Source organism: Bubalus kerabau, chromosome 4 (assembly GCF_029407905.1).
Source record: "Bubalus kerabau isolate K-KA32 ecotype Philippines breed swamp buffalo chromosome 4, PCC_UOA_SB_1v2, whole genome shotgun sequence".
Lineage (NCBI taxonomy): Eukaryota > Metazoa > Chordata > Mammalia > Artiodactyla > Bovidae > Bubalus > Bubalus kerabau.
In genome coordinates, this window is record NC_073627.1 from 174,792,985 (window position 1) to 174,806,699 (window position 13,715).

Consider the following 13,715-nt stretch of genomic DNA (forward strand, 5'->3'; position numbering starts at 1 on the left):
TGACCTACACGTATGTCTAAATTGAAATTATTGATATTCTCCTGTCTCAATATGCTTTACTACATATATTCCCTTTTAAAAGTAACTTGCACTCAGACTTTAAGGGAAATGAATGAATGAATCAACAGTAATCCTCATTTTTTTCTGTCTTATCTCAGATCTAATCCATCAACAATTCCCTTTGAATTGTTTCTACCTAACACTTCTAAAATTAATCCATTTTTCTCTCATACACGATAAACATGCTACATTTTTTTTCTTGGGGGTCAATAGCACCCTTTTCTCTGAACTTCTAACTTCTACTCTTGCCATACTATAGTTAATTCTGCATTCTAAAGCTAGAGATATATTGCTTTTTATCATTGTTATTCAAATAGATTTCTTTATTATTTGTTTTAAAATTTATTTTATTGAAGTGTAGTTGATTTTACAATCTTGTGTTAATTTCTACTGTACAGCAAAGTGATTCAGTTTTACATATATATTATATATGTATATATAATATATAATGGTGGAGGGGAAGAAATAATTATGCATATGAAGGTGAAATAATTATATAAATCAAGGCACAACATGGTAAAGATTAGGAACACTGAGGATGTTGGGAAGAACACAAAATTTTTGGAGAATAGAAGAAATCAGGTTCACATACAATGTTTGGGGCCTCAAAACGCTACCACAGTTCTCAAAATGTAAAAATGTTCTTAAAATTGTAAAGAATTTCTAACATCTAAATTTCTAGACTCATATTCAAATGTAAAAGTAAAATAAGGACTGGCTGAAATGTGTGAGGGCTAAAAAATTACACAGGAAGCCCAGATGCCCCAATAAAATAAGGCACCAAAATATAAACAAGAGAAGATTGGGATTCAAAAAATCATAGCTTCTATACTGAAGATAAAAGAACCCAGGATAATGATAAAGGGAATATCTAAGCTGTTTAAAAAGCCTGGAGAGAAGTTCGAGTTATGTTGGTGGGCTCCAGGAGGAAGACCTTTAAGGAGACAAAAAACAGATATATTAACTTACCTATGTACGTTTGGAACGTGACTGAAGTGACTCAGCAGCAGCAGCATGTACATTCACACATACACACACACCCATATAGATGACTGATACATAGATATGCAGATAGTCTTTTCTTTAACAGAAATAAAGTTTCATTGTTCTGGTCGATATTTGAAGGCTTAAAAGAATTTCCTGAACAAATGGATTATTAAGACAGTTGTTAACCCAAAAAAGAAAATTTATACAAATAAAGGAAGTAATTTTGCTATATTTCATGGCTCAGCTCTGAAAACATTTTCACAGTCTAATAATATAAACACTAAAATGTTTATTTAATTAAAATCGTGGTAGAACTATCTTGAAAAGTTAAGGGAAGGAAAATGTGTATGCTGCATGTTGGTACAAAGGAAAGGCAGTAGCCAGATTATCATAGCTGATCAATAGATAACGTCTGAAGTTAAGACTAAAAATAGATATTGCATAATTTAGAAAATGGAAGCAAATACCCAAAGAAATATTTTGAAAATGTTGAAATTGTGTCTTCAGGAAGTGAGACTCAGTGATGAAAAGGGGAAAGGATTGCTACTTTTTGCTAAAAGTCAGAGAATAGTATTTGACTTTTATAAAATATTTCCATACAAATAACAAAACAGTCATGTGGATGGGGAGGAACACATAGGTAGACATGAATCAAAGGTCATGTTCTTGTCCTTGAACTGGATGCTAAGTTCAAAGTGTTGGTTATATTATCATGCTTTATAGCATACATAAAACTTACATATACTGTTTCATACATCAAAAACCTAAAAAGTGTTTTAATACATAATCATTAATAAATTAAATATTTGATAAATCGGTACAACCATTATGAAAAACAGCATGGAGGCTCCTCAAAAAAAAAAAAAAAAAAAAAAATCCTGCCAGGCTCCTCTGTCCATGGAGCTCTCCAAGCAAGAATACTGGAATGGGTTGCCATTTCCTTCTCCAGGGGATCTTCCCGACCCAGGAATTGAACCTGGGTCTCCTGCATTGCAGGCAGATTCTTTACCATTTGAGCCACCAGGGAAACCCAGAATTACCATATGGTCCAGCAATTCCACTCCTGGGTATAAATCCAGGTAAAACAAAAACATTAATTCAAAAGGATGTCTGCATCCCAATGTTCACAGCAGCATGCTTTACAGCAGTCAAGATATGCAAGCAACCCAAGTACCCACCAGCAGAAAAATGGATAAAGGAGATTTATAATGGAATATTACTCCATTATATAAAAATGAAATGCTGCCATTTACAGCAACATGGACAGACCTACTAAGAATATTATGCTTACTAAAATAGGTCAAAGACAAATACTCCATGATAACACTTTAATGTGAAATCTAAAACATAATGCAAATGAAGGTATATAACAAAACAGAAGCAGACTCCCAGTACATAGAAAACCATCTAGTGGTTACCAGAAGGGAGAGGGAAGCGAGGAGGGCCAAGTTAGGAGTGTGCAATTAAGAGGAACAACAAACTACTCTCTATAAAATAGGTAAGCAGCAAGGACGTACTAGAGTACAGGGGGTCATAGCCATCATCTTATAAAACTTTTAAAGGAATAAAATCTGTAAAAATGCTAAACCACCAAGCTGTACATCTCAAACTAGTATAAAGTTATTGTACATCAAAAATACTTCAATTAAAAAAAAACTTGAAACCAAAAAACCTCATCTGCATTCAACGTTGAAGTTTTCAGAAATGGGGAAATAGATTTCTCAACGTCTCTAAAGACTGTTGGCTGCAGAGTTTCCAATAAGTTTCTTTTCTTTGACTAAAGGAAGTAAATAAAACAGTCAAGTGTCTTTGTTACACAAATCTCTGGTTAACCATGGGTAAGTTAGCATGTGGTGTGTTTCAATAAAAGATGCATTGTCAGACATAAGACCATGGAGACCACTGGGCTGGGAGAAAGAAGTCTGACGGCAGCATTTCACTGACGTCTGTTCTATTACTACAGACACTTGCTCAGGGCACCTTGGGGTTACGTCTGCCTCTTATCCTGGAATTTACTGACAAAAACAAAGGGACACATTGCCATAGATCTAAAAATTAATTGTCTACTCTTTCCAAAGGATCTGCCATTGAGCAGATGATATGCTCACTCAGTGTTCCCCTTCCCTTTTTGTCTGCAAGCTCCATGCAGGTTGGGACCTTATGTCTTGTGCATTCCTGGATATGCCTGCCATTTGCCTCGCACATTGGGAGAATTAAATACATAGCAATTGAATGAATGATTGAACTATTGATTTTTTTTTTTTTGCTATTGATTAATCTGAGCTTTAGCCTATGAAAAATTGTATCAGTTCAGTTCAGTCACTCAGTCATGTCCAACTCTTTCCAACGCCATGGACTGTAGCACGCCAGGCCTCCCTGTCCATCACCAACTCCCGGAGTTTACTCAAACTCATTGAGTCAGTGATGCCATCCAACCATCTCATCCTCTGTTGTCCCTTTCTCCTCCTGCCTTCAATCTTTCTGAGCATCAGGGTCTTTTCAAATGAGTCAGCTCTTCGCATCAGGTGGCAAGAGTATTGGAGTTTCATCTTCAGCATCAGTCCTTCCAATGGATATTCAAGACTGATCTCCTTCAGGATGGACTGGTTGGATCCCCTTGCAGTCCAAGGGACTCTCAAGAGTTTTCTCCAATACCATAGCCAAATCTTACACTTATCTGCTTCCCTCTCAGATGACGTAATGACGAGAATGTAAAATTTAATGGCAGAAGACTTCAGGTTAATTCCTGGGTATGCCCTCCACCAACTTTGTCATTCTGAGCAACCCTGCATAGTTCTCTGAGCCTAAGTCCTCTCATCCATTCATCCATCATATCATGGTCATAAGACTTCTCTTGCTCTGGGGAGAGAATGAGTTAATAATTGGGTATTTTATAGACTGTAAAATAAGATATGAATGTCAGTTGTATAAATCTTCCTGATATGTATTTTCTAAATATTGAAACCATTTTATTCACCTCAGTACATGTTAGTTTTCTAAATTGAATTAATAAGCAAGATATTTTGGTGCAATGCTAATAGTCTTCATGAGTTTCTGTGGCACATAGATACAATGGATTATTACTCAGGCATAAAAAGGGACAATATTGTGCCATGTGCAGAGACATGGATGGACTTAGAGACTGTCACATAGAGTGAAGTAAGCCAGAAAGAGAAAAACATATATCATATATCAATGTATATATGTGGAATCTAAAAATGTACAGATGAGCCTATTTGCAAAGCAGAAATAGAGACACAGGCATAGAAAACATATGTATGAATACCGAGGGTAGAAGGGGGAGATGGGATGAAATGGGAGATTGGGATTGACATATGTACACTGCCATGTATAAAATAGAGAGCTAATGACAACCTACTGCACAGCACAGGGAATCCCACTCAGTGCCCTGTGGTGACCTAGATGGGAGGGAAGTCCAGAAGGGAGGGGCTGTGTGTACACATGGGGCTGATTTATTTTGCTGTATAGCAGAAACTACCACAGCACTGTAAAGCAACTATATTCCAACAAAAATTTTAAAACTGGATAAATAATAAGTTCTTACACTGCACGCATGCACACACACACACACAAATTGTTAAAATAGGAATTGCCACAAATATTCATGTCTACCTCCTGGAGTCATAAGACCTCAAATATGTGAATCAACTATATTTTGCCCAAGGTACCATTTTCCCACCATTTTTCTGACAAACACAGAGTTGATCAGTTCTATTATATGGTTAAGTCACTAAGATATAGGGAAACAAGAAATCATTTGTTATTTTCTTTTTTAAATCACCTGTGTTTCAGATAAGTGGATGCTCTATGAAGTTACAGATAAAAGTTCACTTTATTTAACTATTGAAGAACAAAGAAACCCCATCATCATTAAATTAAAATTATTTCATTATTAGATCTCTGTGTGCACGGATGATCTTTCTTTTAGATCAGTTAACATCTTTGCAATGTAACAAAGATCAGACCTCTATATGAATTATTTAGAAGAGAATCTGATGCAGTGAAGCAAGACAAGATTTTGTAGCAATGCGCCCTGAATTCAAATTCTGACTCAGTCATTAATTTCCATGAGCCTCAGTTTCCTTACATGCAAAGAAAAAAAAAAAGCAAACAGATACTTGAAAGGATGACAGAAATTTTGCAGAAGGTGCCTGATTGGCAATCAATTAATGTTGGTAATCAGTGTTAGTAATCATTGTATTAGAGTCAGATTTTGGGTTTTTGAACCCCTCATGCTCAGATATCATTCTCCAACAATGCTTGTATTTACATACTAAGTTGGATGTGCGGAAAGCAGTGGATACCAGCTGATTCCCAAGAAGAAGAAATGTGGCTTGGATGTGTGGGTGTGGGGACAGCAACATCCCCAGAAGGCGGGAGTGGCTGGGCTGCATCTGTGTGGCTGTGTCACACATGATCAGAGACCCACAGATGCCAGAACTGTGCGAAGTGCTTTACATGTGAAGCAAGAAGAGAAACAAAGACAGACAGCAAACCAACAGCGTCTGCTTGCTATCCCCAAACCACAGCTGCGTTCAAAGCAGGGGGAAGCCTGTCAGATAGAAAGAGCTTTGTTCTCCTGAAAACTTGATGGCTTTGGATATGCATGTTTGGTATTAAAACCGAAGAAAAGCAGCCAATACCCTGCTTTTAGGCACTGCAAGATGAAGGGGGTGAGTGGGAACAAAAGAGAGAGAGAAACAGAGAAGCAGGGAAATTCTTGCAGGTCTGTGTACAGCCATCCAGGGAAGCCCACAAATGTTTCAGTAAAGTCTACTAAACTTATGCATGCTAATGTGAGTGACTGTGTTATTACAGTTACATAGACTGGAAGAAAAACTGATGCCTAAATCAGTGCAGTAAGGGGAAGAGGTAGGTAGACCATCATATCAAGAGAAACTAAGTATCTCCCAGGGACTCCTATAAACCTTGGGCAGGACTTGGACTTGCACAGGCTATTTGGGAGTTGGAAGTAATTTGATCAAATCCAAGTGTACATGTGTGTACTTTTGTTGGGGGACTCTCAGCTCACCCAGAGATTATACACAGATCATAGTATCCTTATCTCTACACTACAAACAAGGCTGGAAGATGCTTAAATGACTTGTCCAAAGTCACTTAGCTAAGTATATAGGGAAGGGGGTGTTGGTATTTGAACCTGTGCCCACCTGTCCCCTAAATGGAACCCTCAGTTACCATGTCATGTCATTTCTGTAAGATGATTCTCTCGATCATCTGGGGGGGTTAGCTAGATGGGGGTTGCATCATAAATCACATCAGAGCTCTTGAATAAAACAAGCAAGCGAGCCCTGACTGTGCATATTCTGATTCATTAAGTCTAGGCAATATGAGAGGAATCTGTATTTTTTTTTTCAATTTTATCAGACATTTCTAATAGGAATTCAGACTCGGGACCCAAAGATAGTCTCTTCTCATAATATAAATGTGGGAAGCTCAGGGTCTCCGTTGGGAAGGGTCTTATGCAAAGACAAACACCAAGAACTCAACTTATTCCGAAGTCAAGGATAGAGCCTATATTTCTGGTCTCAACACTCAGTGGGAAATACTCATGAACACAAACTAAGAATCCACACAACACAGAGCCTAGAGGAATCAAGTGATCAAAAAAGTAGTTTAATGAGACACCTCTTTTTTAAAGAAACTACTAGAAAATATAAGAATGCTTCGGTAATTTTCTAGTTACCAGTTCTGTAACATAAGAAGTAGTAGCCTTATTCTGTCAAAAAAGAACACAAGGCTACAGAAGGAAATGATTTGACAAAGACTACAAGAGCAACCCAGATAATCATGGCCCAGATAATCACAATAGTGTGATCACTCACCTAGAGCCAGACACCCTGGAATGCAAAGTCAAGTGGGCCTTAGGAAGTGTCATTACAAACAAAGCTAGTGGAGGTGATAGAATACCAGCTGAGATAGTTAAAATCCTAAAAGATAATGCTGTGAAAGTGCTGCACTCAATATCTCAGCAAATGTGGAAAACTCAGCAGTGGCCACAGGACTGGAAAAGGTCAGTTTTCATTCCAATCCCAAAGAAAGGCAATGCCAAAGAATGCTCAAACTACTACACAATTGTACTCATCTCACACACTAGCAAAATGATGCTCAAAATTATCCAAGCCAGGCTTCAACAGTATGTGAACCACGAACTTTTAGATGTTCAAGCTGGTTTTAGAAAAAGCAGAGGAACCAGAGATCAAATTGCCAACATTTGTTGGATCATCGAAAAAGCAAGAGTTCCAGAAAAATATCTGTTTCTACTTTATTGACTATGCCAAAGCCTTTGACTGTATGGATCACAACAAACTATGGAAAATTCTTAAAGAGATTGGAATACCAGATCACCTGACCTGCCTCCTGAGAAAGTGTATGCAAGCCAAGAAGCAATAGCTAGAACTGGACATGGAACATCAGACTGGTTCCAAATCGGGAAAGGAGTATGTCAAGGCTGTATATTGTTACCGTGCTTATTTAACTTATATGCAGAGTACATCACGAGAAATGCTGGGCTGGATGAAGCACAAGCTGGAATCCAGATTGCTGGGAGAAATATCAATAGCCTCAGATATGCAGATGACACCAACCTTATGGCAGAAAGTGAAGAAGAACTAGAGAGCATCTTGATGAAAGTTAAAGAGGAGAGTGAAAAAGTTAGCTTAACACTCAACATTCAGAAAACTAAGATCATGGCATCTGGTCCCATCACTTCACGGCAAATAGATGGGGAATCAATGAAACAGTGGCTGACTTTATCTTTTGGGGCTCCAAAATCACTGCAGATGGTAACTGCAGCCATGAAATTAAAAGACACTTACTCCTTGGAAGAAAACTTTTGACCAACATAGACAGCATATTAAAAAACAGAGACATTACTTTGTCAACAAAGGTCCATCTAGTCAAAGGTATGGTTTTTCCAGTAGTCACGTATGGATGTGAGAGTTGGACTTTAAAGTAAGCTGAGCACCGAAGAATTGATGCTTTTGAACTGTGATGTTGGAGAAGTCTCTTGAGAGTCCCTTGGACAGCAAGGAGATCCAACGAGTCCATCCTAAAGCAAATCAGTCCTGAATATGCATTGGAAGGACTCATGTTGAGGCTGAAACTCCAATACTTTGGCCTCCTGATGCAAAGAACTGACTCATTTGAAAAGACCCCGATGCTGGGAAAGATTGAAGGCGGGAGAAGGGGACGACAGAGGATGAGATGGTTGGATGGCATCACCGACTCAATGGATATGGGTTTGAGTAAACTCAGAGTTGGTGATGGACAGGGAGGCCTGGTGTGCTGCAATCCATGGGGTCGCAAAGAGTCTGACATGACTGAGTTACTGAACTGAACTGAACAAGAGCAAACCAGGATTCTAATTCAGCCTACTCAGCATGAAAAGAAAGACTACATACTTGATAAACAATACTCTCAATTTCAAAGTGCATGTGTATTACATGAGCTGCTCTTGAGGTTGTAAAAACAGGGTCATTTTGTGCGTAATCAGAAGGATTCCTCTGGCTCCCACTCTCACCCACTGTTTTGCAATCCCCAGTCCCTTGTAGAGTCTTGTTCAGGCATTCCTGAGGGTGGTCGAGAAGAGAACACTACTCTCTCCTTACCAGCCTTATCTGCCCTCAGGATGAAGCTAGCCTGGAAAACTATAAACCATAGTGACAATGAAAGGCAGTTCAAATGAGACAGCATGCAAGTCAAAAGCAAAGCAGACCCCTGGATAAGCAAGGAGCTGAAAGTCAGAGAGAGGACACTGTTAGAGAAATGCGAGGAGAAACTCATTCACGCCAAGGTTTACAGTCAAGTGTCCTTTATATGCTGGAGACCACACCGCAGCTGTACCAATGTCTGCATAGCTGTAACTTCCCAACTGCTATGCTATTACAGCAGTGATATAATCAGAATAACAACAAAATGTCTCTTCCTTCTACCCTCTTCCTTTCCTTCTTCTCTTCCGTCTTCTTCACAGAAGCAAATGCATGCCCTGCAGTTGAGGAAGTAGAGTTTCGGAGACATGTGGTCGTGGCATCATCTGCAGAGCACGGCTGCTCAGAGGTGATCATGTGAGTGTGTGTGTGTGCAGTGGGGGAGTGCAGGAGGATACCTAGTGGCCAAGGGAGCAGATGGGGGCAGGTGAAGATGAAACCAGGATGGTGGGGAGATTGCTTACATGAAGCAAATGACTGAGCAAACGAGTAAATATTTTGAAAATGACATCCAGTTTTCTCAATGTTGAAAAAATGATTTAGAAACATAAATAGGGTGAAATCTAGAAAGAAGCCTGAGGTATTAGAATTAGAAGTTGTTCTAGTTACATGCCAAACCTTCCTGAAATTGAGTTGCATATAGCAATCGCGTTTTCTATTCGCAGGTCCTGTGGGTCAGGAATCCAGGCAAACACAAGAGGGCACAGAACGGCCTGGCTCCCTGGTGTCTGGGGCCTCCTCAGGGGGTGGCCTGGGCACAGTGGGCTGGAGTCATCTGGGGCCCCCAGGGTGGCTGAGCTTCTCCCATGCTAGCCCAGGGCTCCTGTGCAAGCATTCTGGTGAACAAGGCAGAACCTGCATGGTCTTTTCTGCACTGGCCTCAGAAATCACATAACATCATTTCTGCCATAACCATGGAATTACATACGAGTCAGAGGTTAACCCAGACTCAAATGAAGGGGACATGCATTTTCTCTTTGGTGGAAAGAGCAACATGAAATTTGTGGGTATTCAGAAACACCCAGAGGATTGCCATGAACTCATGTAGGTATGCATATACGTATTTAAGCATATATGTATGCATGTGTATGGGCTTCCCTGGTGGCTCAGTGCTAAAGAACCCACCTGCAACACAAGGGACACAGCTTTCCCCAGGTTGGGAAGATCCCCTGGAAGAGGAAATGGTAACCCACTCCAGTATTCTTGCCTGGAGAATCCCATCTCTATCTTGCCATGGATAGAGAAGCCTGGTGGGCTACTGTCCATAGGGTTGTAAAGAGTCAGACATGACTGAAATGACAGCATGCACACATGTGTATACTTATGTGTATAGATACACACACATACATGCATGTGTATATATATAGTCATACATATAATGACATGCATATATATTTCCCTACCTCTGTCAATCAAGAGTTCATTGAGCAATGCCAGAAAAATAATGATGAATACACTGAATTACCCAGATGATCTTGGCTTCTAAATATCTTACTTCACAAGAAGGAATGATGATGTTTCCAGAACTAAGAAAGGAAAAGTGATGATTGTAGGTTATCTTGGTTTGCCATGAAGCAAGGAAAGGTTGAAAGAATACAAGGCATGTCAAAAAGATATAGGAATCAGCTAGTAGTTGCTCCCAAGGACCAAAGATGGGACAATTTAAGCATCAAAATAAATAGTGATAGTGACATATAACAACTCATGAAAGCAACTGGTGTTCATGAGCCCATACTTGATATAAACAAAAATATAAATAAACAGGGTGAGGGGACATTTATTCCTTGAGAAAAACTGAAAGTGAAAGTTGCTCAGTCATGTCCGACTCTTTGCGATCCCATGGAATTCTCCAGGCCAGAATACTGGAGTGGGTAGCCTTTTCCTTCTCCAGGGGATCTTCCCAACCCAGGGACTGAGCCCAGGTCTCCCGCATTGCCAACAGATTCTTCACCAGCTGAGCCACAAGGGAATTCCTTGAGAAAGATGCCAACTGATACATGTAGAAGGAATAATGGAAATAGAAAAATCACTACTTGGCTGGATTGATTTAGGCAGAAGTTATTTGTCTCAGATGGTAAAGAGTCTCCCTGCAATGTAGGAGACCCAAGTTCGATCCCTGGGTCAGGAAGATCCATCCCCTGGAGAAGGGAATGGCTACCCACTCCAGTATTCTGGCCTGGAGAGCTCCATGGACAGAGGAGTCTGGCTGGCTACAGTCCATGGGATCACAAAGAGTTGGACACAAGTGACTAACACTTTCACTTTCTATCAATGGATGCTAAGGCAGTGGGTGGGGTTCTGGAAAACAAGATGCCAGAGTAATTTCTGAATACCTACCCCTCGAAGACTCATCAACTACAGAGGGAAAACGGTGACCTCACTGTAGGGCAATCTGGTAGTTAGCACTATGACCAGGTGATGCACGCTGTGACCACTGGCGGGACCAGTCAATATCATGTGTCTCCTGACATGAGTCACTGAGAAGAAAAGAATGCAAGGTCTCTGCTGCTTCTGTCAAGAAAGCATGGCCCATGTTAGGTTGTAAGGAAATAACGGACTCTGGTTGAGGTTTGTCCTACAAATTGAACAGATTGTGCTCTTAAAAACTGTTAGAAAAAGGACAGAGAAAGTCCAAACCACTGTTCCAGGCTGAAGGAGAGTGATGAGAGCTGTTAACTAAAACAACGAATTTCTGAAGAAGCTCCTTGGCCAGGAGAACAAATTGGACACTGTTGAGACTGTGGCGAAATTTGCATGGGGTATGGATAATAGATTGGATGGTAGGGCTGTGTCAAGATCGATTTTCTGATTTGGAGAGTTGTTGTGTGGCAATGCAAGAGTCTGTCTTTGCCTGGGTGGTATACATACTGGAGGGGAGAAGGCAATGGCACCCCACTCCAGCACTCTTGCCTGGAAAATCCCACGGACGGAGGAGCCTGGTAGGCTGCAGTCCATGTGGTCTCGAAGAGTGGGACCTGACTGAGCGACTTCACTTTCACTTTTCACTTTCATGCATTGGAGAAGGAAATGGCAACCCACTCCAGTGTTCTTGCCTGGAGAATCCCAGGGACGGGGGAGCCTGGTGGGCTGACATCTATGGGGTTGCACAGAGTCAGACACACTGAAGTGACTTAGCAGCAGCAGCAGCATACGTACTGGAGAATTAAGGAGTCACGGGAGGGGGTTATACCTGCTATTGCTTTCAGATGGTTCAGAAAGACTAATGACAATGGGTATGAGGAGAGAAGAGAGAGCAAATGAGGAGAATCCATGGGTTGAATGATGTTCCCCTTTCTAAATTCACATGTTGACGTCCTATGCCCCAGAACCTCAGAATGTGACCTTATTTCAAGATAAGGTCTTTAAAGAGATAATGAAATTAAAGGGAGGTCATTAGGGTGGGCCTTACATCAATATGACTGATGTCTTTACAAGAAGAGGAAATCTGGACACAGATAGACACACAGAAGGAAGAAGTGTAAAGAGACAAAAGGAGACCACCATCTGTAAGCCAAGGAGAGAGAGACTTGGAACAGATCCTTCTTTCACAAGCCCTCAGAAGGAATTTACCCTGGATACACTTTGGTTTCAGATTTTAGACTTGATCTTTGACTCTCCAGAGCTGAGACAGTAAACTTCTATTGTATAAGCCATCCAGTCTGTGGTACTTTGTTTTAGTACCCCTAGCAAATCAACACTATGTGAAAAGGATACAGATCTTCTTCATAATGTTCTTTGCAACTTTTCTGTTTAAGTTTGAAATTACTGTACACTATTATTGAAATATTGAGAAGGTATCATTTTACATGTAATCATCTAGCACTATTTTCACATGTGCTCTTTCCTTTGATCTTCAGTACACCTCAAGTGGGGTAGTGATTATTAATTGATTATTAATTATTCATTGATCCATTTCATGGTGTAGTAGGCTCTGAGTAAGTTGCAAAGGGATTTTTATAGTTAACAACTAAGGGAGAAAAATGAAGCTTAATGAAGTATCCTCTGAGCTTCTAATGTTGACAGTAGGAGAAGCTACTAGTTAATACATGTTAAACTTTTAATGAAGTAATCAGAAGAAGAAGGGCAATAAGAAAGTTTCCTTTACAGATTTACAGATTGCCCTAAACTCCATTTTTTTAAAGAAAAGACTTGGAGGAAGGATAGAAGAGAAGAGGAGAGAGAGAAGCAGAGAGAAGTGGGAAACAGGATAAGGGTGAAGGGGAGAGAGGAGTAGTGATTATCACCAGCTGTTTTTGGCCCTCACCTGGAAGCTGATGAGCAGGCAGATGGGAGACAAAGAGCAGCATTCTCTCCTCACAGGTAGAGATGGTCCCTTTCTAGTCTCTCCTGGTTCATAAAATCTCCACAGTGTCCCCTGCCGAGTGGTATTGTTATAAAATGCTATTTTTTTTCTCTACTATAACCTGAGGCATTCTAGCCTCTTCAGGTCCTTGGTTATAGAATCTTGGGTAAAGACAGAACCATGATCCTGTAAAAACACACTCATGGGCTTCCTGGGAAGTCCAGTGGCTAAGACTCAGTGCTCTCAATGCAAAGGGCTTAGGTCAGATCCCTGGTCAGGGAAGTAGATCCCACAGGCTGCAACGAAGACACAGCACATACAAATAAATAAAAAGACATTTAGAAAGTACATAGTCATATGAAGTCATTCCTCTGCTCAAACCCCACTGGTGACTCTCAGTAAAATCCAGTGTCGGTCCCAAAATGAGCATCGCCCTACCTGATCTGTCCACCTGTTACCTCCCACACTGCATCCCCTCAGTCCAGCCTCCAGAAACTCCTTAAGGTACCTCAAACTCACCAAGGTGGCTCCAGTACTGGGGCTGTGTAGAGTAGGTCCCCCTTCTCTGCAGTTTCACGTTCCTTGGTTTCAGTTACCACGCTTTGAAAACATTAAAT

General features: G+C 40.5%; 2 long non-coding RNA genes across 7 annotated transcripts in view; one reads left to right on the forward strand and one right to left on the reverse strand.

The window, feature by feature from the left end:
- Positions 1-512: 512 nt before the first annotated feature.
- The window catches only part of LOC129650700 (uncharacterized), a 33,519-nt gene continuing 20,316 nt past the window's right edge, over positions 513-13,715 (reverse strand). For 3 of the 5 annotated variants that reach the window (XR_008713941.1, XR_008713943.1, XR_008713940.1), the window contains 2 exons: positions 13,618-13,698; positions 513-994 (listed from right to left, as the gene is read on the reverse strand). This is a non-coding gene — a long non-coding RNA (uncharacterized LOC129650700). Of the gene's footprint in view, positions 995-2,360; positions 3,907-11,132; positions 11,307-13,617; positions 13,699-13,715 lie in introns of those variants that run through there. The other 2 variants (XR_008713942.1, XR_008713944.1) reach the window with 2 other exon arrangements.
- The window catches only part of LOC129650701 (uncharacterized), a 56,119-nt gene continuing 54,335 nt past the window's right edge, over positions 11,932-13,715 (forward strand). The window contains exon 1 of one of the 2 annotated variants that reach the window (XR_008713949.1): positions 11,932-13,115. This is a non-coding gene — a long non-coding RNA (uncharacterized LOC129650701). The remainder of the gene's footprint in view (positions 13,116-13,715) is intronic. The other variant, XR_008713948.1, reaches the window with a different exon arrangement.